Source organism: Odocoileus virginianus, chromosome 10, assembly GCF_023699985.2.
Source record: "Odocoileus virginianus isolate 20LAN1187 ecotype Illinois chromosome 10, Ovbor_1.2, whole genome shotgun sequence".
In the NCBI taxonomy this organism is placed as follows: Eukaryota; Metazoa; Chordata; class Mammalia; order Artiodactyla; family Cervidae; genus Odocoileus; species Odocoileus virginianus.
In genome coordinates, this window is record NC_069683.1 from 71,015,355 (window position 1) to 71,043,232 (window position 27,878).

A 27,878-nucleotide genomic window follows, 5' to 3' on the forward strand; every position below is an offset into this window, starting at 1 on the left:
TTTTGCTTTAGAATCATATAGAGTATTAATAGTGTTCCCCGTCTATGATGGTGGATGTGCTACCATATCTGATTTGATGATGGCTTCAAGTGGAGATGGTAGTGATTGGGTAGTGCTGGCTTTATCAGCAACTGGATTGTAGTTAGTTTACTCAGAGAATGGATTTTTTTTTTTACTGTGGAATCTACCTGAGTGACCCCAAATTTCCAATTTGCAACAGTGATTTATTTCTGCAAATTGTGACCCCTCTCCTCTCAGTGATCATTATCCTGCACTCCTGGTTACTGGATGTATGAAACTGTCATTTCCTACATTTTGTTCAGTTTTTAGTTTTTCTGAACAGAAGGGCAAATCCATCCCGTTTTACTCCACCATGTCCAAATGTGGAAACTCACTTCTCTTTCTTAGTTGAAGCAGTAAGAAGAATATATTTCTCAGAAGATCCTTCCTCTAGGAGAAAAATACTGGCGAAGGTAATTGGAGGTTGAAGAGAGAAACAACATAGAATATCCAGATATAAAAATTGTTCAAGGGACTGGTATGTTCTTTTGTTCTATTTTTAGGGAAATCTTAACCATCATGTGAGAACTTAGGTTGCCAAGATTTATCCCTAATTCTTAAAATGATAAACCAAAGAAATGTGCTCAAACTTTTTCGGGGGGTGGAGAGCTTCACCAATGGCATTACAAGATGCTTCTGTGAGTATGAGCTTATTGACCCCTCTTCATCCTGCCTTTCACATACTTTTCTTTGCAAATATCCTCTCTTTGCAGTGAGTTTAATTAATTACATTCTGAGCAAGGAGCAGTCTCAGCATCCCAACAACAGCTTGATGGATCACAGGCTGAAGGTATAAATGACTAGTGAACATATTCAATTTATTAATTGGATTTTCCCATATAACTTCCAGCCAAATCCTTTTCAGGGCAAAGGGAAGGCCAAAACATATGCCATTAGCTCACTAACATTTTCCTTACAATTACTGGCTCTTCCCTTTGACATCTATGTGTTTGTAAACAGTCACACATCTAAACACAGATCTCATCTCTGTTTATGTTTTAAAGTTCATCTGTTCAACATATTTTCATTTTTGGAACTGTTACCAATAATTAGTCTAAAACAAAGTCTCACTATAATTTTACATAGTGAGACAATTTGTCCAGTTGTTGTTATATGCATTTCCTACATTTCACTCATCTTTTGAGCAGTTTTCATTTCTCAAAACTAAAATGTAAGATGTATGTCTGTGAATGGCTTTTTTTTTTTTTTTTTTTTTTTTAAGATCTAAGTCAGTGAGCTGGGAAGAGTAACAAGAAAGGTAACTAGTGGACACTGAGGGCCTTTTTACTTATAACAACCTCTCTACTTGGGATTGTGGATTGAGTGTCTCATTCAACAACCTTGTGATGTAGCTGCTGTTGTTCTGAATTAATAGGCAAATAAATATAGACCAAGAAAAAGACCAAGATCTGTGCATAGGCTTTTCTCAATTCTCCCAATTTAAAACACTTTTTCTTATATTCTTCTCTTTTGCAAATTAAGTATGTAAAGTCAAGCAGAGATTATACTGCTCTATTTTATTTTACATATGCTTATTTAAACACTACTAGGATTTCATTCTTATTATAATAAAAGCAATTCAAAAACTAAAAAGTGGTGTTTTTTAATTTTTATTTTTATTATCTCTTTCTTTTCTTTTCTTTTTTTAAAAAAATATAATCCAGTTTATTTATTTATTTATTTATATTGTAGTGAAGAGGGAGGCGGGAGGGGGGGATTGGGATGGGGAACACATGTAAATCCATGGCTGATTCATGTCAATGTATGGCAAAAAAAAAAAAAAAAAAGTGGTATTTTTAAAGGCATAAAATTTGTTTTCTGAGTAACCAATAACTTTGAGCTTTGCATTACATACATATATTCAAATACACATGGAAGTGGTGGTGGTTTAGTCACTAAGTCATGTCCGACTCTTGAGACCTCATGAACTGTAGCCTGCCAGTCTCCTCTGTCCATGAGATTCCCCAGGTAAGAATATTGGAGTGGGTTGTCATTTCCTTCTCCTCAAATATACATATTACTTTGTATACTGGTAACTTTTAAATTTCATGTATTATATTCAACTTTTTTTAAAATTTGAAATTAATCTTTAATTTCTTTCTTCATTAAACATGATATACTGACGTCTAAAATTGCTGCATGGTATTCTGTTGTGTGCTACAGCTTAAATTTTTAATCATTCACTGCTTTACTGTTTATACACACACACACACACACACACACACACACAGCATTTTATATTATAAATAATACTACCACCAACATCCATATAATTACATCTTTTCATATATGTAAATGTATAATTCATTTTCTTTGTCTATTTGGCCAATTTCCTCTTTTAATTTAGGAGATTGTAGTTTAATTAGCGAATGCACTTTCCAGTAACATTGCCAGCTTTACCTCGTCTTGCTAGAGAATTTAAATGATCTCTCTATCCCAGCACTTTTTGGGTTGACTGATATTGGCAGTCAGATAACAAACTCCTGATTCACAGCCATTCAGGTCTTAAAAGTATTGGATGTTCCAGTACTCACATTGTCAGAGCAGGTTCATAGAGTTATAGAAATTAAGAGATTGAAATGACCTTTTTGCTCCATTGTTCCATATACCTGCCAGCACAAGATTCTTCTTTATAATATAAATTATTAATAGCATGAACTGGAATATATTTCTTTAGAATTAGTTCTTCCACTCAAACAAAAAGGAAAAAGTCTTCAATGAGAAGAGGCATTCACCTAAATGAGTGACTTCAGCATCACATAAAAAATAAGGCTATAGTTTTACTGCAATTTTAACAGAATTATGTTGAATGATGCTATTTAGCTTGATTTAAAATGTTCTTTATCAGTACAATTTCTCTCTTTTTCTCAGAGCAGTATTCCATTACTTAAAACTTATTACCGATAGGAAAAGTAATTCATCTCAAAAGTAAATTTTCTAATATTCTTAACTGAAGAAGTTTGATAGCTGAGGGAATGGGCCACATTCTGATTTCAAGAATAACCACTTTAAGTAAGAATAATACTGCCAAAATTGACATCCCACCCTCCTCATACACAAATATGCAATTTAATGATATATAGGTAAGACAAAAATGTTCAGTTCTTAGGACATCATGTAGCACACACTCAAAAACTGTTTGTTTTGTTTTTTTCTCATCTCATTTATTCACCTTCCTTACCACCTAAATTAATCTTCAATTCTTTGTCTTAGATATTCATTCATTTATTTATAATACACTGAGTTCCAACACTATTGTGGTAAATACTACTGGTATAGTAAATGGATATGGGGACTAACTAAAGGTTAGTTTGTTTTGTTCTTTTGGAAATTATAATCTATTTGGGAAATTGGTTACTAATCAAGGAATCACACACAAAAATAAAAAATAATCTACTATTGTAGGTGAAAGAAATATGTATCATGAGAGTCCAGAGAGATTAATTTGTATAGTCAGAGCAAAACACCTACATGACTAATCTAAGGTGGAAAAGGGAGGAGAGGAAAGGCGAGAGTATCCCATCATAGAAAGAGAATACAATGAAAATTATAAGACACTGATGAAAGAAATCAAAGAACATATGCAGATGGGGAGATTCTCTGTGTTCCTGGGTGGGAAGAATCAATATTGTGAAAAAGACTATGCTATCAAATGCAATCTACAGATTCAAAAAGATCCCTATCAAATTACCAATGACATTTTTTTCCCAGAAATAGAACAAAAAACTTCATAATTCATATGAAAGGGAACACAAAAGACCCTGAATAGCTAAAGCAGTCTTGAGAAAGAAGAATGGAGCTGGAGGAATCAATCTTCCTGACTTCAGACAATACTACTAGCTATAGTCATCAAGACAGTATGGTACTGGCACTAAAACAGAAATATAGACCAATGGGACAAGAAAGAAAGCCCAGAAATAAACCCATGCACTTATAAGTACTTTATTTTTGACAAAGGAGGAAAGAAACAATGGGGAAAGACAGCCTCGTCAATAAATGGTGCTGGGGAAACTGGACAGCTACATGTAAAAGAATGAAATTAGAACACTTCTAACACCATGCACAAAGATAAACTCAAAATGGATTAAAGACCTAAAGGTAAGACCAGAAACTATAAAACTCTTAGAGGAAAACAGGCAGAACACTCGATGGCATAAATCAAAGCAAGACCCTCTATGACCCACCTCCTAGAATAATGGAAATAAAAACAAAAGCAAACAAGTGGGACCTGATTAAACTTAAAAGCTTTCACTCATCAAAGGAAGCTATAAGCAAGGTGAAATGAAAACCCATTGATAAAGGATTAATTTCCAAAATATACAAGCAATTCATACAACTCAATACCAGAAAAACAAGCAATCCAATAAAAAAGTGGGGAAAAGACATTTTTCCAAAGAAGGCATGAAGATGGCTAACAAAAACATGAAAAGATGCTCAACAATGCTCATTATTAGAGAAATACAAATCAAAACTACAATGAGATATAACCTCACACCAGTTAGAATGGCCATAATCAAGAAGTCTATAAACAATAAATGCTGGAGATGGTGTAGAGAAAAGGGAACACTCTTGCACTGTTGGTGGAAATGTAAATTGATACAGCCATTATGGAAGATGGCATGGAGATTCCCTAAAGAAAACTAGAAATAAAACCACCAAATGACCCAGCAATGCCACTGCTAGGTATACACCCTGAGGAAACCAAATTGAAAAAGATACATGTATCCCATTGTATTTACAATAGCTATTCTATTTACAGTAACTAGAATATAGAAGCAACCTAGAAGTCCATCAGTAGATGAATGGATAAAGAAGTTGTGGTACGTATACACAATGGAATATTATTCAGCCATAGAAAGGAACACATTTGAGTCGGTTCTAATGAGGTGGATGAACATAGAGCCTATTATACAGAGTGGAATAAATCAGAAAGAGAAAGATAGATATTGTATTCTAATGCATATATATGGAATATAGAAAAATGGTACTGAGGAATTTATTTATAGGGTAGACATAGAGAATAGACTTATGGACAAGGGGAGGAGGGAGGAGAGGGTGAGATGTATGGAGAGAGTAACATGGAAACTTACATTTCCATATGTAAAAGAGATAACCAACAGGAATTTTCTGTATGCCTCAGGAAACTCGGACAGGGGCTTTGTATCAGTCTCAAGGGGTGGGGTGGGAGGGAGGCTCCAAAGGGAGGGGATACATTTACCTATGACTGATTCATGTTGAGGTAGACAGAAAACAACAAAATTCTGTAAAGCAGTCATCCTTCAATTAAAAAATAAATGAAATTTTTTTAAAAGAGAAAAAAATCAAGACTAAAATATTCAATAGCTAAAATGAAAAAGACATACTAGATAGAATGAACAGCACTCTAAGTGATACAGAAGTGTGCATAAGTGATATGGAAAACAGAATAATGGAAATTATTCAATCAGGACAGCAGAATGAAAAACCCTTAAAAAATGAAAGCAATTTAAGAGATCTAAGGAATAACATTAAGCTTTCCAAAATTCACATTTTAAGTGTGACAGAAGAAAGAGAAGGGTGACAAAACTCTACTTGAGGAAATAAGACTGAACACTTTCCAAACTTGAAGAAGGCAGCAGGCATCAAGATTCGTGGAGCACAGAGGGTTTGAAACAGCATAAACTGTAACAATGAAAGGAAACCAAATATTGAAATTATACCAATGGCAACAATGTGGATGGACCTAGACACTGTTATTCTTATCAAAATAATTCAGACAAAGACAAACACTGTATGATATCTCTTATATGTAGAATCTAAAAAAAAAAATATGCCAACTGATATATATGCAAAAGAAAAACGGATTGACAGATATAGAAAGCAAACTTGTGATTATCAAATGGGAGAGGGACAGTGAAGGGACAAATTAAGGGTATGGAATTAGGAGATACAAAATACTATGTACAAAATTAGGAGCTACAAGCTACTATGTACAAAATGGATAATCAACAAGGATATCCTGTATAGCACAGAGTGTTATAGCCATTACCTTGTAATACCTTTTAATGGAGTATAATCTACCAGCAATACTGAATCACTATGGTATACAAGTAAAACTAATACTGTAAATCAACTATTTCTATAAATACTGGAGAGGGTATGAAGAAAAGAGAATCCTCATATATTGTTGATGGGAAATTGATAAACACTGTGGAGGAGAAGGGGACGATAGAGAATGAGATGGCTGGATGGCATCACCAACTCAATGGACATGAGTTTGGGTAAACTCTGGGAGTTTGCGATGGACAGGGAGCCCTGGTGTGCTGCGATTCATGGGGTCGCAAAGAGTCAGACATGACTGAGTGACTGAACTGAACTGATTGAGAAGAGTATGGAGTTTCCTTAAGAAACTAAAACTAGAGCTTCCATGTGATCCAAAAAACCTACTCCTGGGCATATATCCAAAGAAAAACATGGATTGAAAGGATATATGCAACCCAACGTTCATAGTAGCACTGTTTACAATAGCGAAGACATGAAAGCAACCTAAATGTCTATTGACAGATGAAAGGATAAAGAAGATGTAATATAGGCACATAATGGAATATTACTGAGTCATTAGTGAGAATGAAATAATGTCATTTGCAACAACACGTGTTGTACCCGGATCGCGGAACCCCACCAGACACCACAGGAGCCGCGGATCGATGCAAAAACAGTGAGGAACTTTATTACAAGCTTAAGCAGGGACTCTCTTCACACAACGGCGAAGGAGCCCCGAGTGAAAGTGGCGAATCTTTTTTATACTGTATAGCAGGGGAAGCGGGAAGGGAAGCTTAAGGGAATTGGTTAATTCACACTGTGCAGCAGGGGAAGTGGGAAGGGAAGCTTAAGGGGATTGGTTAATTCTTCAACTAAGGATGTCTTGTTAGCTACTGATTGGTGGGTTAGAGTAAGGGGGGTGAGGGACTTTCCTGTCCTCCCCTGATTGGCTTGTTGAGTTTCTTTCTCTCCTCGGGAGGGGGTTTTACTCAAAATGGTGGTGCTATCCTAAAATGGAGTCGTTTGGGTTTCACATTTCACATGACCTAGAGATTATCATACTATGTGAAGTAAGCCAGACAGAGAAAGGCAAATACCATACAATAGTGCTTATATGTGAAATCTAAAATGTAATAGAAATGAACTTATTTACAAGACAGAAACAGATTTGTAGACATAGAAAACAAATTTATGGTTACCTAAGGGGAAAGCGGGAGAGATAAATCAGGAGTTTGAGATTGGCAGGTATAAGCTACTGTGTATACAACTGGTAAACAACAAGTTTTATTGTTTAGCAGAGGGAACTATATTCAAGCTCATAATGAACTACAATGGAAAATAATTTTAAAATTCAATATTGCATTTAGAACATGACATACACTATGGTTATAGATAGTAAATGACTTTGCCATAAATTTTGTGAGTAATATGTGTAAGGTATGGAGTTAGAGTAGGTGAGGTTCAGAAAAAGAATGAGACTGGCACTCTACAGGAACAGATCTCCTTTAATGAAGCAAGAAGGGGCAGCAGTCAGATTAATGAGCTGCTGCACTCATCTAAGAAAAGAGTAAGTATATATAGGCATGTATGTAGAAAGATACTGCCTTAAGGGGGCCTCTCTTTCTCCAAGGTTGCTGGGAGTAGTTATCTCTTAAACGGCTGGGGCAAGGAGTTCTGGAGATCGGCTAGAGGCTGGGCAGGCTTGCAGATGGGCATAGTCAACCTAATCTCTATTTTTGCTTCGGGTGAGAGAGTTCTTTGTTTTGCCTAGAAGGGTGGGGAGGAGCTGGAGGAGACTTTTAACTCCAGGCTACCTTAAGCCATGCAACTTTCCTTCATTCTAGATCTTAAGGAATATATATATGAAAAGAGAAAGAGATGTGGCCGCCGTTAATGTTCAGGGCTTCTTCGTGCTGATAAATGAGGGTCAGGTGTTTCTAGTCCAGGAGGAAGTCTAAGGCCTGTAGTGTTGATTTTCTTTTCTTGCCATCAGGGTTTCAAGCACAAGAACAGTCTTAACTTGGTCTCGAGAAATGGCCCAAATCCATTCTTGGAGAAACCTTTGAAAGAGATTGAAGAGCCAGGGTCCAAATAAGAGGAATAAAATGATAAGTACCAATGGTCCCAGGAAAGGGAGCAACCAAGGGAGGATCTGTTGGAACAAGTTTTGGGGAATGTAAAGGTTTTGTAACTCTTTTCTGCGGCATTCAATTCTGTCTCTAAGTTCTGTGACTCTGCCCTGGACTATGCCCATTTCATTAACAAAATAGCAGCAGTCTTCCCCTAGAAAATGGCAGGCCCCTCCCTTTTCTGCAGTGAGAAGGTCCAGTGCTTGCCTATTTTGTAGGGCCACAGAAGCTACTGAGTTAATTTGTCTTTGGACTGAAACAAAGGACTCTGCTACTTGCCCCATATCCTCATTAAGTTCTTGGGACAGCTTGTAGTAAAAATGGGCCATGGTTGAAATGCCTCCAATCCTGGTGCATAGGGCTGCTGCTATGCCAGTCCCAATCAGGAGGGGGACTATGACAGCACGTCTTTTTCTGTGGGAAAGTTTCCCTTGGGGGTAGACTATTTGTTCTACCTCTTTTTCTTTGAGGAATGTTAGACCTGGGGTCAGGAAGACCAAGATGCAAGGTCCAGGGGGATCAAGGGGGAGACATGAATATGCATAGGTCCCACAGAGAATGAAGATTCCCAGGTTGGTGCAATTATTTGTGCTGTTCCAGAGAACCCAAGTGGAACAGAAGGAGGGAGTGGAGTTTGTAAGACCAGTGTATTTGGGACTAGAGTAGTTGATACAGTCTAGGCTTGAAGAGGCTGAGAGTAGGACATTGTCAGAGACTGGCCCAATAAGTTGTGTGTTTTTTTGTTGGGAAGGGGAGGTATAGTTGCCCTGTGACAGCCAAGTTGTGGGTAAGAGAATGGCTCTGTGTGGTGAGGGAGACAGTGACATGCATATCCAACACTGGGATGTGTGTTGTGTGCACTGGAAGAATTGGAAGGAAGAGTTGAGAAGGCGGGTAAGGTGTTGGTTATCAGAGGGAGGTTTTAGGAGAGGCTGTAATTGGGAAAGGAGGTCTAGGTGTTTAGAAGGCTCAGGGGTCATCTGTAACTGGGAAATTAAGTTTTTATAACTTGTTCTTGTTTTGTTTTTTTTTTTCTTTTCTTTTCTGATTTTAATTTTTTTTTCTGATTTTTCTTTTTTCTTTTTTTTCTGACTTTCTTTTTTTCTTTTTTTTTTTTCTTTTCTGATTTTAATCTAATATCCAATCCCCATCTGAGTACCCCCAGTGGGTAATGGGATAGAAACATATGTGTTTTTGTTTTTGTTTTTGTTTTTTCCCATTTGGCCTATGGCAGGTGCTCACGAAACTTATTCTCTTTTGTATTTTAACAGCGAGTAGGGATTTGGACTCCCCCCCCCCCCACCCCAAGGTTCATGGTGCACGGCCTTGAAGCCGTATTATAACATGAGGAATGAACATAGGAATAAATGTCTGAGCAGGGCCAGGGACTAGCCAGAAGCCTGGGGAGTGCAGCAAAAGATAAGGAACAGAGAAGTCATGGTTCTGTTAGTTAGGTAGTGCAGAGAAAATAGTACCCTAGGAGTAGAACACTGCTAAAAATGTATGTGGTACCAATGGAAAGACGAAGGATAAGTGACCAGTCCTGAGGTGAGACAGTTATTAGGCCTATAGCAAGGACTAAGATTAAGAGTGCAGTTATAGTTAGATGGGAAGAGGCCAGTCAGGGCAAGGGGCGGAAGGTCCCAAGTTGGTGGTTGCTTGAATCTGAGGAGGAACAATGTTCATTAGAATGTAGAATGATGTAGAGAATGAGAGTAAAGAAATCAATTTCATCTGGAGTTAGGTTGTAAAAGTTCCCCTGGAGCCACAGTTGAGACAGCAGCGTGGTCAGGTCTTCGAAAGAGGTTCCTGTCAGGGCGCTGGTCCAGAGGTCTTGAAGCAATTGGGTCAGGAACAACTGTAGGTTGAAGATTGTCCAGGTCATTCAGTGTCTTCTTGGATGGTCAACAGAGGTTGTCGCTGGATGATTTTTAAGGAGTTAGGCCCTGTGAGAGAGACCTGATAGGGGTCAGTTAAGGAGGGCAGCACAGGATCAGAGGTGAGGTGAGAGAGGTATACCCAGGAGGTGACTCCAGTGGGTAATGGGATAGAAACTTTTTTTTTTTTTTTTGGCTTGAAGTTGTACTATTCTGTCTAAGGCTGACATCTCAGGCAAAGTGGGTTGCCTATTTCAATAACGTGATAAGAGTTAACTACAGGCTTTTGCCTAGGCATGTTTCTATTATATCACGGTTGGAGCTGTTGGGTCAGGAACAGCTGTAGGTTGGAGTGTCCAGGTCATGCAGTATCTTCTTGGATGGTTGGCAGAGGTTGTCGCTGGGTGATTTTTTGAGGAGGTAGGCCCTGTGAGAGAGACCTGATAAATTAAGGAGGGCAGTGCAGGATCAGAAGTGACCCGTTTTAGGCGAGAGAGGTGTACCCAGGAGGTGACCTTCTCGAGTTTAGCTACAGTTGGGGTAAGCAGGATGATTTTGAATGGTCCCTGCCACTTTGAGTTTAGGTCACCCTGGGGATTACTTGACGGATAGACCATATCCCAAATTTGTAAAGGGGGCAAGGGGGCTTGGGGGTCAGGGGCAGGCAGGTTGTGGTTGACGAAATTTCCAGAGGGCATTGCGGAGTTCTGCCAGCAGAGGGGAGTGTAAGAAGCTTGGTATGAGAGGAGGCTCGGGGGAGTCCAGGAGGGAGCATGGGCCTTCTGTACATCACATCAAAGGGACTCAGCCCCAGGGGCTTTCTGGGCAAAGCCCACACTTTGAGGAGAACAATTGGCAAAAGTTTAGTCCAATCCCGATGTACCTCGAGAGTTAATTTGGTAAGAGTTTCTTTGATTATTCTATTCATCCTTTTTACCTTTCCCGAGGACTGGGGATGATACTGAGGATGAGATTTCCAGGATATCTCTAAGGATTGGACAAGTTGTTGGGTGACCTTGGATGTAAATTCCAGGCCCTTATCAGACTGTAGGGATGAAGGCAGGCCAAATCTGGGGATGACTTCTGTGAGGAGGATTTGGGCCACAGTGTGGGCTCTTTTGTTTATAGTGGGAAATGTTTCTACCCATCCCGAAAAAATGTCCACAAGGACCAGGAGATATCTGAATCTCCAAACCGGGGGCATATGAGTAAAGTCTATTTGCCAGTCCTGTGCTGGGAGGCTGCCTCGCATTTGATGGGATGGAAAGGGGGTAGGTTTAAGGTTGGAATTGGGATGAATGCATTGACATGTTTGACAGGAGCGGGTAAGGTTATCTAAATATTGTTGGTCAGCAGTGGATATGGGGAAGTGGTTACGGAGGAATTGTTGGAGTGTCTTGGACGAGAGTTGAAAGAGTTGGTGTAGATAAGAGAGGATTTCTCTGGTGGTGGGAGGGTCAGATGGAGTCAGAGCTAAGATGACAGGGGACTGGAGAGAGGGATGGGACAGTACTATCTCTTTTGCCTTCTGGTCTGCGGCATTGTTGTAGGCTGATATGAGACTTCTCTTTTGATGTCCCCTACAGTGGAGGATGGTGGCTTTGTTTGGTAAGAGTGCTGCTTCTAGAAGTTTGTGGATCAGGTCTGAATTAATAACGGGGGATCCCTTTTGGGTTAGGAAACCTCTCTCTCTCCATATTAGGATGTTTGAGTGAAGAATGTTATAGGCATATTTGGAGTCTGTATGGATGTTAACCCTTAGATTTTTAGCCAGAGTCAAAGCTCTGGTGAGAGCTATCAGTTCTGCCTGTTGGGAGGTGGTGTGAGGTGGCAGAGGTGAAGCTTCAGTTGTCTGGGTCACGTAATTGTGGCAAAGGTCCCCATGGATGATGGCATATCCTGCTGCAAAGGGTGGGGATTTTCGAGAGCTGCCATCAACAAACCAGTGTGGAGTGTCTGGGTCTCGGATGGACTGATCTGTTAAATTTTGAAAAGGGTTTTGTGTAAGATCTACTGTTATGCTGCAGCTATGAAGGAGAGGGTCTGTTTGTAGAGGATATGGGGTTAAGGGGAGAGCAGGGGGAGAATGAGAGCCGAGGGTCGAGGAGAAAGGCATGAAGGACTTGCACCCTGGAAGTGGGAAGGGAGAGGAAAGCCCGATGTGATAGTAAGTCTTAGAAGGTGTGTGGAGAACAGACTGCTGAAGGGGCATGTCTAGAGGGTTTATTTGCTTCGGGTACGAGGGCTGCGATAGCAGCCATGGCCTGTATGCAGGGAGGCTACCCCTTGGTCACCATGTCAAGCTATTTTGACAGATAGATTATGGGAGCCCAGGTGTCTCCGGCCCGCTTACATAGAAGTCCCAGCGCCTGTCCTTGGTTGGAATGGGCAAAGACAAAGAATGGTCTGGTGTTATCTGGCAGGTGGAGAGTTGGCACTCGGAGGAAGCTCTGGGTGAGCTGGTAAATAGGATTGGCCAGAGAGGAGGGGTTAAAGAGGGGCTCATCTAGACATCCTTTAGTAGCCTCATAGAGTGGCTTTGCAATGAGGGAGAAGTTAGGGATCCAGATAGAGAAAAAGTTTAGGAGGCCAAGAATAGACAGGTATTCTCTTTTTGTTTTTGGAAGTAGACAGTTAATTAAGGCCTGGATTCTATCTGGGGAAATAGTTTTTTGTTGGTAGGATATGCGGAGCCCCAAGTAGGTGACTTTTGTCTGTACTTCTTGGGCCTTGGATCGGAACACCCGGAAACCCCAGTATCCTAGGGCCCCAAGGAGTTTGACAGTATGTTGGAGACAGAGTTTTTGGGCTGGGCTACAAAGGAGGAGGTCATATACATATTGAAAGAGATGACTTGGGGTTAGGTCAAGTGTCTGTAGGTCCTTTTGTAAAGCCTGTCCAAAAAAGTGGGGGCTGTCTCTGAACCCCTGGGGGAGAACTGTCATTGTTAGTTATTGGGAAATGTGTGTCTTGGGGCCTTTCCAGGTTAAGGCAAAAAGGGGTTGGGAGAGGGGGTGGAGGGGGATGGTGAAAAAGGCATCTTTGAGATTTAATACTGTGAAGTGGGTTGCAGTTGGGGGTATGGCAGACAGAAGTGCGTAAGGATCAGGGGCTACTGGGAATGTCGGCATAATAGCCTCACTTTTTTCTCAGGTCCTGGACCAGTCTCCAAGTGTTTGAACCCTTTCTTACTGCCACAATAGAAGTGTTATGTGGTGAATGGGTAGGAATTAAGATGGAGGCTTGAAGAAGATGATCTATGATAGGCTTAAGTTCCTTGTGTGCCTTCGGGGAGAGAGTACTGTTGCTGGGTGACTATAGTTGAGGGGTCTTTTAAGGTAATGTGGACTGAGGGATGATGTTTGGCTATGGATGGGTGATCAGTGTCCCAGATTTGGGGGTCTAAGGCAGGTAGATCCAAGGGAAGGCCAAGGGTAAGGGATAGGGACGGTCCAGGTACCATCTTCATGCAGGAAATAGAGACTGTATCGAGGGGGCTACGGTAATAAAGACTCCCAATTTGGATAATAGATATCTCCCTAGGAGTGCCATTAGGCATTTAGGCATTATGAGGAATGAGTGTATGAGGGTTGATTTTCCAAATTGACAGAGTAATGGACGGCTGATTTTTGGCCTTAAGGGAACTCCAGAGACCTCCTTTATTGTGAGTTCTGAGTCTTGAGTTAGGCCAGAGTAGGAAGTTAAGAGAGAGAAAGTGGCTCCAGTGTCCACTATGAAGGAGGTATTTTTTCCAATCACTACCCCGTCTACCCTAAGTTCCAAGATCATGTCTGGGACATGGGCTGAGGGACTGGAACCTGGGCCCCATTATTGGAACAACTCTTGTAGTGTTGGGCTGGGGTTTTGGGGAGAAGTGGGGATCTCCCCACGGGCATCAGGGCGTCTCTGTGGACATTCCATTCTCCACGTCTGGGAGGTGGCAACCTCTCCAGGGATGTCAGAGCGTCCCTGGGGACAGTCCATCTTCCAGTGTGCCCATTGGCCATAGGTTGGACATGCTTTTGTAGGGAGCCGCGGGTTTGGGTATGCCTTTGCCCAGTGTCCTGACTGGTTGCATCGGAAGCAGGGTCCAGGGGGGTGGGGTGGGGCGGGAGGGAGTGCATCTTAAGTCCCTGTCTGGGATGACTTGGGCTGGACTGATCTCTTCCCTTAATTGCTGCTGCCAAAAGGGCATATTTCACTTTTCTCTCATGGTCTTTTTCTCTTTTAGCTTCCTCCTCTCTATTATTGAACACCTTGAAGGCTACTTCTAGAAGTCCTCTTTGGGGGGTCTCAGGGCCCTACTCTAGTTGTCAATGCTTGCGTCTAATATCAGAGGCAGACTGGCTGAACATGAAGGTATAGTAACCCAGCAGGGGTGGCGATATCTAGGTTGGTATACTTTTGGACTGCCTCTATGAGGCGTGCCAAGAATCAGGCTGGATTTTCGTCTGCTCCTTGGGTGATTTATCTGACTTTATTATAATTGGCATGGATATAAGTATTTTTCTGCATTCTTTCTAGAAGGCAAGTAATCATATGATTGAGTCCCTTGATACCTGGGTCATTGGGCTGGTAAGTCCAGTGGGGATCTAATTGAGGCACTGACTCATCAGCAACTGGGCTATCCTGGTCTTGGTTATGTAAGTGATTGGCATAGGCTTTTGCTGTTTGTCTTTTTCATTGGGAGTGAGAGTGGCATTTGAGATATAATATATGTCACTCCATGTGAGGTTTTAGGCCTGGGAGAGTCTCAGGAATTCTTATCTGTATCTGGTAGGATTTTCAGAAAGTGATCCTAACTTTTCTTCTATCTGGCTCATATCTGACAATGAAAATGGCACGTGGACTCGGGTGGGGCCCTCTGGCCCTGCCACCTCTCTCAGGGGAAACATATGTTGGGTACATGACCGTGTGGCAGGAGGGGAGAGAAGAGGGGAGGGGGGTCAGGGAGATAAGGCAGCGGGGTTGAGGGGGAGTCAGCAGAGGTTCTGGGGTCAGTAGGTGAATTGGATGGGGGGGAAGGAGAGGGTTGGCAGGTTGGCAGATAGGGAGGGGGCTTGTCCGCTGGGTCACACTCTGGGGGTACAGAAGATTGTGACCAGCGGTTAGTTGAAGAAGAAGAGCTCTTTTGTTTGGGAGGCAAGGTGCATAGAAAGACCTGGTGGGTGGAGCAGTTCTTGCATAGGGAGGGCCTGCTCTGAAGAGCCCAGAAGTCTTGTGCATGTGGGACCTCTGACCCTTTGCCATTCTGTTTGAGGAAGTTAGTGAGATCTGATAAAATATTTAAATCGAAAGTCCCGAACTCAGCGGTTTTGGTTGTCTAATTGGTATTGAGGCCAGATCTGTATACAGAGTTGTTTTAAGTGGTTCGCTTTGAGTTCAGTGAGAGAGAGTGGCTAGAGATTTTTGAGAACACAGGCCAGAGGGGAATCCTTTGGGACAGATTGTCCAGATCCCATAATTGAAAGACAAGCAGAGGGTCCTATTGGGAGCTCGAGTTGTCACCCGTAGTCACAATAGGAGTTATGAGAAGAGAGCTCTGTGGCGAGGTGGAGCGCCCCCCACCATCGCCTACAGAGTGGCCCTAGGCCGGGGTTCCCCAGGACCTGGAAAGGACTAAGTTTTAGGGCACCTCTAGAAAGTTGTTTGGATTGGATCTTACCTTAATTTAGGGGCTGGCTTGAATGGAGTGTTGCATGTAAAGCAGTCTAAAGGCAAAAGGCCTCTGTCCTGGAGTTGGTCGGTCTCGCGAAAAAAAGAGTGTAGAGGAAACACGAAGAGAGGCCAATATTCCTCAGGGTACGTGGAGAAAATAAAGCCATTACACAGAACTTGTACTGCTCATGAAAGCACAGGGCATCCTCTCGAGGAGGTCTTGATAGCCCAGGCAGGAAAGTGAGCTCTTCAGGCTTCCATGTTCTGAAGAGTTGGCCATGGAAAAGGAGAAGGAACCTCAACCTCCCGGATTTTGGCACCAAAAATGTAAGGTACGGAGTTAGAGTAGGCAAGGTTCAGAAAAAGAACGAGACTGGCACTCTACAGGAATAGATCACCTTTAATGAGGAAAGAAGGGTCAGCAGTCAGATTAATGAGCTGCTGCACTTTTGTAAGTATATATAGGCATGTATGTAGAAAGCTACTGTCTTAAGGGGGCCTCTCCTTCTCCAAGGTTGCTGGGAGTAGTTATCTCTTAAATGGCTGGGGCAAGAAGATCTGGAGATCGGCCAGAGGCTGGCAGGCTTGCAGCTGGGTGTAATCAACCTAATGTCTATGTTTTCTTCGGGTGAGAGAGTTCTTTGTTTTGCCTAGAATGGTGGGGAGTACCTGGAGGGGAGTTTTAACTCCAGGCTGGCTACCTTGAGCCATGCAACTTTCCTTCAATATGTTAAATATACTTTTGTTTAAGCTGAACCTTTCTCATAAACCTCTCTTACTAATAAACTGCATATATACTCTGCCTAGTGGATATTCCAGCAACTATTATAGTAAAAGTATCACCATTGCCCAGCAGACACTCTCACATTTCTTTTTAATCAACATAATGCAACCTCTCCTACACAAAGCATATACTCCTTATAATTTTACTCAACTGTCTTCTAAGGATAGCAATACTTTCTCATAACATTCAAATATTTGTTTCATAGAATTATAAATTGCTATTGGTGAATCATAATATCTAAAGGAGAGAATGACATAGGAGTTCTATTTGCTCTCTCCTGGTCCTCGCTAGCAATATCCATTCAACCTTGTGCAGTGTTGTTTTGAGTCTTCCTGAATTCTCACATATGGTGAGCCCATTGAAGTTCTGTGATCATGTTCCAAAACCATAAGTCAGGACTGACTAAATAATGAGTTGAGAGTTGTAAAAAAAAAAAAAAAAAGTTTTATTTTTATATTTATATTAATAGTGCTCTAGCAAACTCAAAAGCCTAATCTCTTTTGTGTGTATCTGCTCTAACTCACGTCACTTTCCTATATTAACCACACACTCATATTGAAAATGATAGCACATACTTTCCTATAGAGTTGCACCATTTTAAATTCTCCTCAACAGTGTTCCAATTTCTCCACATTCTCACTTACACTAATTGACTTATGTTTATTTATTGTTTTATAATAACCATTCATGACAGATATGAGGTGATATCTCATTATGGTTTTGATTTGTATTTCCCTGATGATAAGTGATGTTGAGCATTTTCTTCACATAGAGTATTAAAGTTCATAAAAAATTAAAAGTTGGACTTCCATATGAGATAGCAATCCCTTTTATGGGTATTTATCCAAAAGAATTGAAATCATAATCGTAGAGATGTCTGTACTCCCATGTTTATCACAGAACTATTCACAATACCCAAGATGTGGAAACAATCTGTGTTCATTGACAATGAATGAATAAAGAAAATATGTATATAAGAATGTATATATACATACAGCATAATACTATTTCTTCTTAAAAGAGAAAATTTTGCAATATGTAGTAACATATATGTAATGAGAACATTATGTTAAGTGAAATAAGGTAATCAGAGAAAGACACTCCAGTATTCTTGCCTGGATAACCCCATGGACAGAGGAACCTGGAGGACTACAGCCCATAGGGTCACGAAGAGTCAGACACTGAAGTGACTGAGAATGGACACAAGCAAAATGAATATCCTCTAAAGATCTGCTATACAACTTCATACCTGTAGTCAGCAATAATATATTGCACAAGTAAGTTTATTAAGAGGGTAAATGTCATGCTGTTATTACCATATTAAAATAAAATAAATGATAACACATAAAGAAAGGGGACATCATGGCAATCCATAGTTTCTTTTTCTTTCAATCATGTTCTGTTTCTCAGTAAACTGAATAAAGTGTTTAGAATGTGTGTTTCAGAAATTCAATAAAAACAATTTTGTACAGTGTTTCCTCTTGTAAGGTAGAATTAAATTAAATCATATTCAAACTAAAAAAAAATGATGATTCTTCATGCAAGTAAAATGGGTTTATAATTGTATAAAACTGGAATTTTATGATATGATGATAAACACTAAAATACATGATAATAATTTAAAATTTTAACTTTCCTTACTTGTAATATAATTGCAATTAAATTTTTCATTTTGCAAGATTTTATTTTATTTTTTTTTATCATAAAGTTTAATTATGGTTCAGAAAAAATTGAGTGAATAACCTTCTCTGAAAAAATATATTGACTCTGTAGACTGCAGTTACTGGGGGCGGGGAGGGTAGACGGCAGCTGGTAAGTTAAATTACCCTATTTTCTATTCTTAAAATGACAAGAAGTCCCACATCCAGTCTGATTATAGAGATGCATGTGCCCCAAATGGCTGAGAATAAATACAACAAGAAAGGCAGAAGCTGTAAAGCTAAGGGCATGCAATAGGCTGTAAGAGAAAGTCTCAGAAATACCCAGAGTGGCAACAAGGAACGTTTGGCTGGAATTTGAAGTTCTTTTTAGTCCTCTTTGTCTTTCCCTCCATGCTTAAGGATGCGCGTGAACTCAATGTAATTGAAATTCCCCTTTTTGTCAATAGGTGCTTCTCTGTACAGCTCATCCACTTCCTCATCTGTAAACTGGTCTCCCATTGTGGTCAGCAGTTCTCTAAGGTAATCCTCCTGAATGGTGCCAGTTGCTTCTTCATCAAAGCAAGCAAAAGCATTTCTGATGACATCTTCTGGATCTGTGCCATTTAACTTTTCACCAAACATCATGAGAAACATGGTAAAATTTATGGGACCTGGAGCCTCATTCATCATGGCATCCAGATACTCATCAGTTGGTTTTTTTTTCCCAGGGAAGCAAGCATGTCATGCAAGTCTTCCTTCTCGATGAACCCGTCCCTGTTCTGGTCGATCATGTTGAAGGCCTCCTTAAACTCCTGCATCTGGAACTGGTCAAACATGGCGAACATGTTGGAGGTCGCGCGCTGGGGGCGCTTCTTGGTGGTCTTGGTCTTTGCTCTTTTGCTCGACATGGTGGCAGTTAAATCCCTAACTCTGCCGCGAGAATCCGAGAGCTTCTGGAACCTCCTCGCTGCCTCAGCTGCCGCTACCACCTCCCTTCCACTCCCAGAGACGGTAAACCCCATTTTGCAAGATTTTAATTCACAAGCATTTATAAGAAATAAAGCATTCTCACATTCCCTTTATTTGGTTTCCTACACGATAATATTTTGCAAAATTATAGTGTACAATATCATAAGATGGATATTGATATTTGTACCATCAAGATACTGAACATTTCTGAGCTCAGTTCAGTCGCTCAGTCATGTCTGACTCTTTGTGACCACATGGACTTCAGCATGCCAGGCCTCCCTTGTCCATCACCAACTCCCAGAGTCTACTCAAATTTCTGTCCATTGAGTCAGCGATGCCACCGAGACATCTCATCCTCTGTCATCCCCTTCTCCTCCTGCCTTCAATCTTTCCTATCATAGGGGTCTTTTCAAATTTCTAGGGATTCTTTTTTTTTTTTTTTCATTTATTTTTCTAGGGATTCTTAAATTATGAATTCACTTTTTCCACAGTTATAAGACATTCTAATACTTAACTTTGTATTAAGCAAGTTTTGATAGTTTGTGTTTTTCAGGGAAGTAGTCCAGTGTAAGTTGTCAAATATATATGCATAAATTTTTTGCAGTATTCACTTATTACACTTTTGACTTCTGGAGGGTCTGTAATTGTGTCTTGTTTCATTTCTAATATTGAGAATTAGTATTATGTTATGATACTCTGATTCTACTTAATCAGTCTGTTTTATCTGGCCTCTGGGGTCTGTTGGAGAAGGAAATGGCAACCCACTCCAGTATTCTTGCCTGGAAAATCCCATGGATGGAAGAGCCTGGTTCAAGACTACAGTTCATGGGGTCTCAAAGAGTCGGACACGACTGAGTGACTTCACTTCACTTTCACTTCTAGGGTCTGTTGACATCTGAGTGTGAGTGATTATTTCTCATTACCATTGAGTGGGGTTGAGGGTTCTGATTTCCCATAAATATCTCCATTAACATCATGGGAGCTGTTACTTATAAACTGAAAGTGTTGAAATTCCAGCTCCCCACTTAACCTTCTCTAATGTCACTTTGTTGGGGGCTGGAGGGGTACCTTTTTTCTCCCTGTGAGTGTAGAGATCCAGGTTACCCAGTGGATTTTCACTGAAATGGGTGAGATTGAGGCCACAGTTATTTCTATGCATTTGGCTGATGCTGAGAAGTTATTGTTTAAAAATTTTTGTCTTACTAGGCTGCCTTTTTTCTTATCCTCCTGTGAGCAGAGACAAGAGTTTTTTGTTTGTTTATTTGTTTGTTTGTTTGCTTGTTTTTGTGTTTAATCTGAGACCATTGTGATACCTGAGTGGCTGGTTCCTTCAGATCAAGTCTTAGGCATATAAGAACAAAAGAAAACCTAGATAATCAGCACAATGTCTTTCCCAGGTCTCTAAGTATCTAGCCAGTCTGTCTTCTCTCTACATTTCATAATGTGTTTGTGTTTGTTTTTTATAGTAATGTTCAGGGTTTTCAGTTGTGCTTAGCAAGCATAGTGAAAAGTATATTTATTCCATCTTTCTGGGAGCAGAATTTTATTATAGTTTTTATGTTTTTTTTATGGAAAAAAAATATGATGCCTTTAACAGAACTTTATTCTTTTTGAAATAGGGTCTGCATTTTCATTTTTTATCAATACCTACAAACTATGTAGCTGGCTCTGCCTGGGTGTTTGACATGAAAGGAGGGGATTTCAGTGAGTGTTCAATATGTCATTTTGAATTTGAAGTCCTGCAGTATTAAAAAAAAAAATTGATTACATCATTCTCTCTTTTTAAATTTATCCAGTATTTTTGATCTCTCTAAAGACAATACTAAATTCTTTAAGGTCTATAAGGTTTTACATGATCAGGAGTCTGACCCCCTCTAGCTTCATTTAGCATCTTTTGCTCATTACTCTTTCCTCTCCAATAATCACTCTCTATCTACCAGGTTAAGTTTATTCCTAAATAGAGCACAATTGGGGAAAACTGACTGGTCAGGGATTTAGGAGAAAAAATAGCCAGAGCAAACAGCAAATGCAAAAGTTCTGGTTTTATTTTGCTGTTAATGCGATTTTTTTTAAATCTAAAACCATATATAATGGTATTAGTTAACATTCTGGGAAAGACTGAGGTTAATCAGGTTGCTTTGGAGGGACTCAGAGAAAGGAAAAGACTGAAAAATTAGGAAAGAAAAAAAATTTTTAATACTTCTTCTCTACAAGAAGAGATATGAAGTAGCAAATGTTACATATGAGAGAGGATCTTTGTTTTTATAAAGTTTATATATTCCCGTGGTTCTTTTGAGGGATCAAAGATACTGAGCACAATGTCTGACACATTGTCTTCAGTATTACAGTGACCTGCAGAGCCAAAACATCTCCATTTCCAGCCGTTGACTAGAAATAGTACTGAGGGAAGATAGTTCTTCAAACAACTAATGATTTCTTGGTTTCCTTTTACATGGAAAAAGAACTTTTGACCATTGAAAATATTAGAGTATCTGTGACATAAATTCCATTTATTATAACTTTCAAAGAAGTCTATAACCTAAATGAAATTGTGCTTTTTCCTAAGAAATCTTATTAATGGACAAACTACAAATATAAAGTATATGTTGTTTGTCTCCCAGATACTTAACCATTACTGAGGTTTATTTTGCACATTTATTGTTTAAAATTTTTAATATGTATTGCACGTACTTTACTGAATTAAAGAGTATGTGTCACCATCAGATAAATATGAACACATTTAACTTTTCCATATTTCTTCCATAGTGCACAAAATTTAACTGAAAATTTTGCCATTTTCACTAAAGACATTCTGAACCAATTCAGAAAAAGAGACCAAATGATACAAAAAATATATTTTCCCCTCTTGACTCATATTAATTTTGCATTATTTTCTCCTCAATTACAGACAATATTCATAAAATAATTTTGTGGATATTAGTCTTACCATAAAGCTTAATAATTATGTCATGTCCCACATTTCCCTTAGGTTCTTATTCTTTGCAAAATGTATATGGACTTAAAGTAAAAAAATACAAATATGTTTAGGGTACATGATATTCACAAGAAGTCAAGTTACATGTGAGGCTAATCAGATCATTTGACAGAAAAAAATAGTGTGGTGTCTTAGACTGCAGAACCTCCAGCTGTTCGGCCTTCTTTAGTGTCAAAGGAAAACTCACTCTGCTTTACCAGTGGCCCTTAAACACTTCATCACTCAGTTTAGTGAGATTCTTCTACAGATTAAGAAATCTCAGAAATTATATTAGGTAGTTATTGCAGTAATAATGCCATGCAACAAATGACCTCAAAATCTCAGTGGTAAATTTCATTGCTTACTTTTTACCCATGGGTGTTCAGGATAGCTGGGGATGCCCCTACTTCCTATTGTACATCAGCTCAATATGTCTTTTTCATGTTTCTCATCCTTCCCCAGGACAGGTGGGCTTTTGTCATGATCATGGCAAAATTCAAAAAGACAAGTATAATCACTTAAGTGCATTTCAAGACCCTGCTTGCAACAATCCTTTGATTATATCAAACACACAAAGAAGTTTCTGTGAAAACTTGGCATTTTCCCCAAGACACATTTCTTATCCTCTACTTTCTGAAAATTTCTCTAATGTATCCAACCCAGAGATTCTCCTTTATTGGTCTCCTGTATCACTTATTTTTTAAGTCACATAACAAAACTATTTCATAACATTTCCTTTAAGGTAAATTATTTTCAATGAATAATTATTTTTTATATTTGATAAAACTTCAGAATTGTATCCCAATGACTGTTTCTCAATTTTTATCACATGTTTACAGCACAAAAAATTAATAAAATAAATTCTTATTGACAGAAACTATGAGAAAATCTCTAGATTAGAAAGTTTTGGTTTAAGTTCTGTTTGTCAAAAGTGCATACATCAAGATAACTACAAAATACATATCATGTGTGTACTTTAAAGAAAAAAAATATTATTGGGTCTATGTCCAACACAGTCAACAGGATCTCTGGCCATTGTCATTATTCAGGTACCTGGAATGATGAAAGTGCCACTTTGCCACACGATTTTACCAAGGCAAATGAAACGAGCATAGCAGATGATGCACCATCTCCCAATTTATTCACTTAAATGTAATCTCAGGTATATTACTTCTACTTATATTTCATTAGTGAAAGCAAGTTATATTAGTGAAAATAAGTTCAAGCTTTAACTAAATAGAAAAGAAGTAAATAAAAAAAAATCATACATTATCACTATTGACAAACTATGAGTAACTTTTATTAGTTATATGGAAGAAAATAAAACCTAAGGATGCAGAATAAATTCTGAAGCCACATAATTAGGAAGTAGAAAATTATTCAAGTGAACAATACTTGAAACTATAGTGTTCAGTTCAGTTCAGTTCAGTCACTTGGTCACGTCCGACTCTTTGTGACCTCATGAATGGTAGCACACCAGGCCTCCCTGTCCATCACCAACTCCCAGAGTCCACCCAAGCCCATGTCCACTGAGTCGGTGATGCCATCCAATGATTTCATCCTCTGTCTTCCCCTTCTCCCCCTGCCATCAATCTTTCCCAGCATAAAGGTCTTTTCAAATGAGTCAGCTCTTCACATCAGGTGGCCAAAGTATTGGAGTTTCAGCTTCAGCATCCATCCTTCCAACGAACACCCAGGACTTATCTCCTTTAGGATGGACTGGTTGGGTTTCCTTGCAGTCCAAGGGACTCTCAAGAGTCTTCTCCAATACCACAATTCAAAAGCATCAATTCTTTGGTGCTCAGCTTTCTTTATAGTTCAACTCTCACATCCATACATGACTACTGGAAAAACCATAACCCAGACAGAATTTTGTTAGCAAACTAATGTCTCTGCTTTTTAATATACTCTCTAGGTTGATCATAACTTTCCTGCCAAGGAGTAAGCGTCTTTTAATTTCATGGCTGCAATCACCATCTGCAGTGATTTTGGAGCCAGAAAAATAAAGTCAGCCACAGTTTCCACTGTTTCCCCATCTACTTGCCACAAAGTGATGGGACCAGATGCCATGATCTTAGTTTTCTGGATGTTGAGCTTTAAGCCAACTTTTTCACTCTCATCTTTCACTTTCATCAAAAGACTCTTTAGTTCTTCTTCACTTTCTGCCCTAAGTGTGGCATATCTGCATATCTGATGTTATTGTTATTTCTCCCAGCAATCTTGATTCCAGCTTGTGATTCTTCCAGCCCAGCTCATGATGTACTCTGCATGTAAGTTAAATAAGTAGGGTGACTATATATAGCCTTGACATACTCCTTTTCCTATTTGGAACCAGTCTGTTTTTCCATGTCCAGTTCTAACTGTTGCTTTCTGACCTGCATACAGATTTCTCAAGAGGCAGGTCAGGTGGTCTGGTATTCCCATCTCTTTCAGAATTTTCCACAGTTAATTGTGATCCACATAGTCAAAGGCTTTGGCATAGTCAGTAAAGCAGAAATAGATGTTTTTCTGTAACTCTCTTGCTTTTTTGATGATCCGGTGGATGTTAGCAATTGGATCTCTGGTTCCTCTGCCTTTTCTAAAACCAGCTTGAACATCTGGGACTTCATGGTTCATGTATTGCTGAAGCCTGGTTTGTAGAATTTTGAGCATTACTTTACTAGTGTGTGAGATGAGTGCAATTGTTTGATCATTCTTTCAGATTGCCTTTCTTTGGGATTGGAATGAAAACTGACCTTTTCCAGTCCTGTGGCCACTGCATAGTTTTCCAAATTTGCTGGCATATTGAGTGCAGCATTATCACAGCATCATCTTTCAGGATTTGAAATAGCTCACTTGGAACTCCATCACATCCACTAGCTTTGTTCATAGTGATGCTTTCTAAGGCCCACTTGACTTCACATTCCAGGGTGTCTGGCTCTAGGTGAGTGATCACACCTTCGTGATTATGTGGGTGGTGAAGATCTTTTATTTACAGTTCTTCTGTGTATTCTTGCCACCTCTTCTTAATATCTTCTGCTTCTGTTAGGTCTTTACCATTTCTGTTCTTTATTGAGCCCACCTTTGCATACAATGTTCCCTTTGTGTCCCTAATTTTTTTGAAGAGATCTCTAGTCTTTCCCATTCTATTGTTTTCCTCTATTTCTTTGCATTGATCACTGAGGAAGGCTTTCTTATCTCTCCTTGCTATTCTTTGGAACTCTGCATTCAAATGGGTATACCTTTCCGTTAGACCCCAAATAATCATCTGACTACATTTTTTTCCCTTATTGCAATAAAGCCTAGCATTTCTGTAATAAGATGGGACAATCCTAGATTTCACCAAGTTTGTTTCCCATCTCTCAGAGACAGTCTCCCTTCATTGTCTGGTAAGAAGTATCATGAAAATCATAGTTTCATATTTTTCTGTAGTTTTTATTTGTTTTGAGCAGAAGGGTGAATCCAGTTAATGTTACTTCATATTGGTCATAAGTTACTGATACTAATATAATTTTTATAGCATGCTGAAATTCTCTTTCTATACCATGTGAATAGGGTTTATTTTATAATGAATCAGGAGCCAATCAAAAACCTTTTAAGATATATTCAAATGGAACATTTTAAGAAATATAAGTCATTTTGCAGGCTTTAATTTGAATTTGAAAAGGAGAGATGGCAATTGTGTGTAAAATTAGGAATCAATTTATCATAAATTCACAATTAAGATAACTATATAATATTATAAATTTCAATTTTATATATATTGGGTCAATTCAACCAAGCAAATGGGAATGATTAAACTTGAAGCATTTTTTAAAATTGTCCAAACTTCCCTGGCATCGTAACTCTCTAAATATGTTTTTCTGAATAGATAATTAAGGACTTTTGTGGAAAAATCTTTTTTGGAATTTGATTTATTCATCTCTTTACCCTTTTTTGTTTGTTTGTTTGTTTGTTCAGTCACCAAGTCATGTCTGACTCTTTGAGATCCCATGGGTTGCAGCATGCCAGGCTTCCCTGTCCTTCACTGTCTCCTGGAGTTTGCTCAAATTCATGTTCACTGAGTTGGTGATCTCATTCAACCATCTTATTCTCTGGCACCCCCTTCTCCTCCTGCCCTCAATCATTCCCAGCATCAGGGTCTTTTCCAAAGATTTGGCTCTTTGCATCAGGTGGCCAAAGTATTGGAGCTTCAGCTTCAAAATCATTCCTTCCAGTGAATATTCAGGGTTGTTTTCCTTTAGGATTGACTGGGAGGCTTGATCACCTTGCTGTCCAAGGAATTCTCAAGGCATATAGCAGGGCTCTCAGATATGGTGCTCTGGGACAGGCAACCCAGAAGGAATGGGGAAGAGGGGAAGTGGGAAGAATGTTCAGGATGGGGGAGCACAAGCACTCCTGTGGCTGATCTGTGCCAATGTGTGTCAGGGGCCAGCATAGAGTTGTGAAGTGATTGTCGTCCAATTAAAATAAATAGAAAAAAAAAAAAAAAAACCTAAAGTCTTCTACAGCAGAACAATTTGAAAGTATCAATTCTTCAGTGTGCTGCCTTCTTTATGGTCTAACACTTACATCTGTATACGACTATTGAAAAAAACATAGCTTTGATTTTATGATTTTATGGACGTTTCGCAAAAGTGATGTCTCTGTTTTTTTAATTCACTGTCTAGATTTGCCATAGTTTTTCTTCCAAGGAGCAACTGTCTTTTAATTTCATGGCTGTAATCACTGTCAACAGCGATTTCAGAGTGATTTCACTGTTTCAATTTTTTCCCATTATTTGCCATGAAATGATGAAACCAGATGCCATACTGTTAGTTTTGTAAGCATTGAGTTTTAAACAACGTTTTTCAGCCTCCTCTTTTACCTTCATCAATAGGCTCTAGATGACCATTATATCTACTACTGTGGGCAGTAATCCCTTAGAAGAAATGAAGTAGCCATCATGATCAAGAAAAGAGTTTGAAATGCAGTACTTGGATGCAATCTCAAAAACGACAGAATGATCTCTGTTCATTTCCAAGGCAAACCATTCAATATTACGGTAACCCAAGCCTATGCCCCAACCAGTAACACTGAAGAAGCTGAAGCAGAATAGTTCTATGAAGACCTACAAGACCTTTTAGAACTAACACTCAAAAAAGATGTCCTTTTCATTATAGGGGACTGAAATGCAAAAGTAGGAAGACAAGAAACACCTGGAATAGCAGTCAAATTTGGCCTTGGAGTACAGAATGATGCAGGGCAAAGGCTAATAGAGTTTTGCCAAGAGAACACACTGGTCATAGCAAACACCCTCTTCCAACAACACAAGAGAAGACTCTACACACGGACATCACCAGATGGTCAACACCGAAATCAGATTGATTATATTCTTTGCAGCCAAAGATGGAGAAGCTCTATACAGTCAGAAAAAACAAGACTGGGAGCTTACTGTGGCTCAGATCATAAATAACTTTTTGTCAAATTCAGACTTAAACTGAACAAAGTAGGGAAAACCACTAGATCACTCAGGTATGACCTAAATCAAATCCCTTATGACTATACAGTGGAAGTGAGAAATAGATTTAAGGGACTAGATCTGATAGACAGAGAGCCTGATGAATTATGGACGGAGGTTCATGACAATATACAGGAGACAGGGATCAAGACCATCTCCATGGAAAAGAAATGCAAAAAGGCAAAATGTTTGTCTGAGGAGACCTTAAAAATAGCTGTGAAAAGAAGAGAAGCAAAAAGCAAAGGAGAAAAGGAAAGATATTCCCATTTGAATGCAGAGTTCCAAAG

The 27,878-nt window shown here is 39.4% G+C and overlaps 2 pseudogenes; one reads left to right on the forward strand and one right to left on the reverse strand.

Annotated features, from left to right (window-relative positions):
• Positions 1-18,268: 18,268 nt before the first annotated feature.
• LOC110141481 (myosin regulatory light polypeptide 9 pseudogene) lies at positions 18,269-19,165 on the reverse strand (annotated as a pseudogene).
• Positions 19,076-27,878, forward strand: part of LOC110141472 (inactive caspase-12-like) — a 74,920-nt pseudogene continuing 66,117 nt past the window's right edge.